The sequence below is a fragment of the Spermophilus citellus genome, assembly GCF_964194105.1.
Source record: "Spermophilus citellus genome assembly, chromosome: 13".
Classification (NCBI taxonomy): Eukaryota; Metazoa; Chordata; class Mammalia; order Rodentia; family Sciuridae; genus Spermophilus; species Spermophilus citellus.
The window spans coordinates 40,600,677-40,606,100 of record NC_138193.1 but is presented as its reverse complement, the minus strand read 5'-3'; the positions used below and the strand labels follow the sequence as shown (position 1 = coordinate 40,606,100).

The following is a 5,424-nucleotide window of genomic DNA, read 5'->3' as shown; positions in this document are numbered from 1 at the left end:
AAAATAAAGCTCTATGAGAGGCATATCCATTTATATAGGGTGTCATTACTCTAAATTGTTTTCAATTGAAAAACCTGAAAAATATATTGTAAGAGTATACACACTCACATGAAACATTAGTTTGGGGTTTATAAAAATTTATATTCTTATACACCAAGCCATACATATCTGGGGTATAGAGAGAGGCCTTACATTGTTTTGCTAGGAACAGAACAAAAAAAAAAGAAAGAAAAAGAAACATGACAACAGCAATAAAAGCCAAATTATTTTCTATCACATTACTGACTTTTCTGTAATAAAACCAGTTTATGCTAATTTAAAGTTATTTTGTCTTTTCTTGAAAAATATTTAAACTTTCAAATAAATTTTTACTTATTTTTTACCCAAATACCAAAGGATGATTTTGTTCACTGAAAACTGTAAAGAAAAAAATGTTTTTCTAAGACAATTTAAATTCATTTCATGAATGACAGCAGACTTTGGGTGTTCAGGTAAAGTAAGCATTTTATTTTCTTTTTCTTTTTTTGATGGATCTTTATTTATTAATTTATTTATATGTTGTGCTGAGAATAAAACCCAGTATCTCATACATGCTAGGCAAGTGCTCTACCACTGAATCCCAACTTCACCCCTACATTAATACTTTTTGTTTGTATTATTGTACATAATAGTTGGGTTTGTTTTTACATAATCATACATGCATGGGATATAATTTACTCCATTTCAGGCTCCAGTTCCTCCCCTTCTCTCCCTTCTCTTTCTCCCTATTCTCCTTCCTCTACTCTTAAAGTAAGCATTTTCTATAGATTTTTTTTTTGGTAATTTTAAAGGAGAAAGATAATTGGATCATCAGAGTACAACTTTGCCCCAAATATCTCAATCCATACATTGATATCAGGATGGCCAAAGCTTGGGAAAAAAAGAAAATTTTTTCCTGAAGAAAACTCAAAGCCCTGGGTACCTATTTTGTACCCATGAGTCTTTCAGGCACTGAGTGACTATTCTAGATGAGGCACCAGAGTTAATGAATACTGCAACATTATTCAAAGTGTAGCCATTTATCTGAGAAAACTTTCTGTTATTATTGAATTTATTCATGGGAAATAGTCATTTTCCCTTCTCAGTCATAGATGTGTGAAGGGCAGTTTAACAAGTTGAACTTGACAGTTTCTTCTAACACAGCCTGGTTTATTAGTTTCCCTTGAAATGAAGAATTTTTATTGAATTTATTAAAAATATGTGTGTAAACTATTGCCTTCTACTCTGTCCTCAGCAGCAAGAGAACTGATGTTCTATTTGCTTAACTTTATTACTTTCTACAAAACATCTCTAGGCTTCACATATGGATTTCCAGCTAAATTCAGCATGATGTTTATGATAGTGCTTCCCTTATTTCCCTATTTCTTAACACTGTGATCATATCTTATATTCTCCTACTTTACAAACACCTAAATATTTTAGTGTAGTAATTATCCCAATGCGCGCATGCACACACACACACACATACACACATACAAACACATGAAAAATGTTGATTCCACTTCTCATAGAACTTAACTTTTAATTCAGAAGCAATTCATGATCTTAATCCTGCTCCCACGGGACTGTCACTTCCCTTGACTTATCCTCATGTGCTTTATTTATTTCAAAGCTTTTTACCTTTATTTCAGGAGCATTATGTCAAGAGTATGAATAACACTAAATTCCATTAGAAATAAATTTGATAATATTGGGGAGTTAGATTGTTAAAATATTTTATCCCATCATTTCATACTTCCATGTAGAGACTGATAGAAATTATAACTACCTTAAGTGTTGTTTGGATCAAAAATTTAAGATGTGGGCTAAAAACCTTGAGTAAAATACTCAAATTGGATTCATGGCTGTGTTATTTAATGCAGTTTTACTAAGTGACCACAAAACTCTGGAGACACACACACACACACACACACACACACATTTTATTTGTTTTTCAAAACATTACAAAGCTCTTGACCTATCATATTTCATACATTAGATTCAAGTGGGTTATGAACTCCCATTTTTACCCCAAATACAGATTGCAGAATCACATCCATTACACATCCACATTTTTACATAATGCCATATTAGTAACTGTTGTATTCTGCTACCTTTCCTATCCTCTACTATCCCCCCTTCCCTCCCCTCCCATCTTCTCTCTCTACCCCATCTACTGTAATTTACTTCTCTCCTTTTTTTTCCCATTCCCCTCACAACCTCTTATATGTAATTTTGTATAACAACGAGGGTCTCCTTCCATTTCCATGCAATATCCCTTTTCTCTCCCTTTCCCTCCCACCTCATGTCTCTGTTTAATGTTAATCTTTTTCTCCTGCTCTTCCTCCCTGTTCTGTTCTTAGTTGCTCTCATTATATCAAAGAAGACATTTGGCATTTGTTTTTTAGGGATTGGCTAGCAACCCAGATGCCCTTCAATAGATGAATGGAAAAAAAATGTGGCATTTATACACAATGGAGTATTACTCTGCACTAAAAAATGACAAAATCATGGAATTTCCAGGGAAATGGATGGCATTAGAGCAGATTATGCAAAGTGAAGCTAGCCAATCCACACACATATTTTTAAAGAAAGGAGTCTTGGAGGTGTCAGTCCTCTCTTGGGAAAAACAAAAAAAAAATACTTAAAAATATATTGTTTTTTGATGACTAACATTTGTCAAAGCAAGCTAATGTTAGAGTAGTCATTTCTCCTCTAAAGCATGAAGTCTTGAGTGTACTACATTAATTCTCCCAAGCCAGGCTTTATCACAAACCTAACAACTAAGATAAACCCAGTATCAGAGGAATTCTCAGCCCAGTTCTACAAGAAGTTCAAAAAAGAATGAATACCAATTGTTCTAAAATTATTTTATGAAATAAAACACAGCAAAACCTTCTAACCTCCTTCTATGAAATTAATATCAACCTGATGCAAAAACCAGATAAGGACAAATCAAGGAAATAATATTTCAGACCAGTATTCCTGATGAACAGAGATGTAATAATTCTCATTAAAATTATGGCAAGCAACATACAAAATCATATTAAAAAGATATTACAACACTATCAGTGGGGTTTGTCCCAGGGATGCAGGGTTGGTTCAACACATGGAAATAAATAAACATTTTTTAAGTAAATAGATGTAAAGGCAAGAATCAGAAAATTATCTCAATAATTGCAGGAAAAGCATTTCACTAAATACATCATCAAAACACTATAAAACTATGTAGTGTAGAGATATATCTTAACACTATAAAAGCTGTCTATCCTAAACACAAGGGAAACTTATACTGAAAACAGAAAACTGGGGAACAAAGGATTACAAACAGGAATGTGGACCCACAGCAAAACAAAAACAAAAACAAAAGAACAAAAGGGCAGGGGGGAGGGGTGTCAGAAGGACAGAAGGGGGTAGACAGAGAAAGGAAAAGGCATAGTATTTTTTCTTCTTCTTTGCATTTCTTTCAAAAACAAACACAAGAAAACACACATGCACACACAACTCTTTGTTCCCTATTAGAAACATCAATAGTGCAAAATCGAACACTCTGTTCTTCTCTCTTCCAAAGGTTAAAAAAAAAAAAAAAAAAAAAAAAAAGTAAAAGAAAAGGCAGGCTGGAGGCTGCTCCCCAAGAGCCCTCTTACACAGGAGCAGGCAGGGCGCTCTGGTTTGTGCAACACAGGGAAGCATGGGCAACAGAGGCAGCTCGAGGGGGAACAGAGCCAGCGTGAAGGGGGCGTCACGTGCTCCGCCCCTAAGGAGCAGGGGGTTCAGCTTGTCAAAGTCCAGGGTGGCCTCTCCAAGTTCTGGGAACCCCTGGGGATATCCTTGGGGACCATGCCCTCTTCATGTCCTGGGCATCCTCAGGGAGGGTGTCCTCAGGGCCACACCCTCTCCAAGTACTGGGAGCCCAAGCCCCCCACCAACCCGCCCCTCAAGGAGGGGGTCACGCGTGCGCCCCGAGCTCAGGCTCAGTACGCGGGCACCTGGTGCTGGGGCAGAAGCTGGCAGCCACTGTTGAAGTGGCTGAGGACTTTCTGCTTGAGCTGCACCACCTGCTAGCGCAACAGGCTCACATCGGAGGCCAGCTCAGTGTTCTGGCTTTTGAGCGTCTTCACATTCTCCTCCAGGCACTAGATGAGCTCCAGATTATGCTTGCGGTACTTGGAGGCTACGATGCTGTTAAGCAGCCGCTTGGGCTCCGCCTTGATGCTTTCCTGCATGTCCGTGTGGATGGGTGACAGCGGAGGGCTCTCACCAAAGCTTGGCACAACACGCATCATCTGAGGCTTGTCCTTGAGCATGGCCAGGCATAGAGGCCCCAGTGCGCCAGGGGCGGCATGGTGGGAAGTGAATGGGCCAGGCAGCAAAGGCGGGCCTTGCAGCGCCCCCAGCACCAGTGGCGCCACCCGCATAGCTGCTCAGATCTGTTAGACGGGTGCCTCTGGTGCGCCTCTGGCCAGGGCCAGCTCTCTGCAGTGTGTGGGTGCCTCCAATGCTTTGACAGAGGGTTCTCCTGCAGGTGGCCGCACCACGCTGGTTCTGCTTGTGCAAATCCTCCAGCACCTTGACAATATCCTCATGAACTCTTGCTCCTGGCTGCCACCACCTTGGAGCAGAGGAACTGCGTGCTCATCAGCGTGGTGGTGACCAGCCCAAGTTGGACTGGATGATGAGGCGCTCCAGCTCAGGAGAGGCTAGCTTGAGCAGCTCCACTTCAGCGTGGAGAGCAGGCCATGGAGGGCACCGCGCTGGGGCGCCATCTGCAGCAGTGGGGGCATAGGTGGCACTGCTGCTTCTGGCCATGCCATCAGGGGCCTCAGGGGAACAGGCTGCCCGGAAGCTAAGTTGCAGCCATTGCCACTGGCCCAGTGCCTCATCGCCCTAGAAAGGTGTTTCCATCCTCAGCCTCCCCCACCAAGCTGGCCCAGGCGGTGGGGGAGTGGCCTGGCCTCCCTGAGGATCCACGCCCCCCACCACCTTACACTTGACTCTGCTCTCGCCCAGGCAGCAGCAGCTGCACCTGGACATCCAATGGCAGAGGCTCCTAGGAAACATTATTCTTAAGGGAGAAAAATTTAAAGCATTCGCTCTAAAAATTCAAAAAAAAAAAAAAAAAAAAGAAAGAAAAAGAATGCCCTTTTTTGCCACTTCTATTCTCCATCATCATTGAAACACTATGCAAAACAATTAGATGAAAGAATTAAAGATAAATGAAGAGAAAAAGAGGAACTCAAACTATCACTCTTTTCTAATGACATGCTTCTATATTTAGAAAATCAAAAAAAAATTCACCTGAAAACTTTCTTGACTAATAAATAAATTTAGCAAAATAGCACAATATAAAATAAACACCCATAAAAGAAATGCATTTCTATAATTAAGCAGTGAATCCACTATAAA

The 5,424-nt window shown here is 40.4% G+C and overlaps 1 pseudogene across 1 annotated transcript; it reads right to left on the bottom strand.

Annotated features, from left to right (window-relative positions):
* Positions 1-3,992: 3,992 nt before the first annotated feature.
* LOC308632489 (transcription factor JunD-like) lies at positions 3,993-4,827 on the bottom strand (annotated as a pseudogene). The gene has a single exon. The product of its transcript is annotated as a transcription factor JunD-like (transcript).
* Positions 4,828-5,424: the final 597 nt, after the last annotated feature.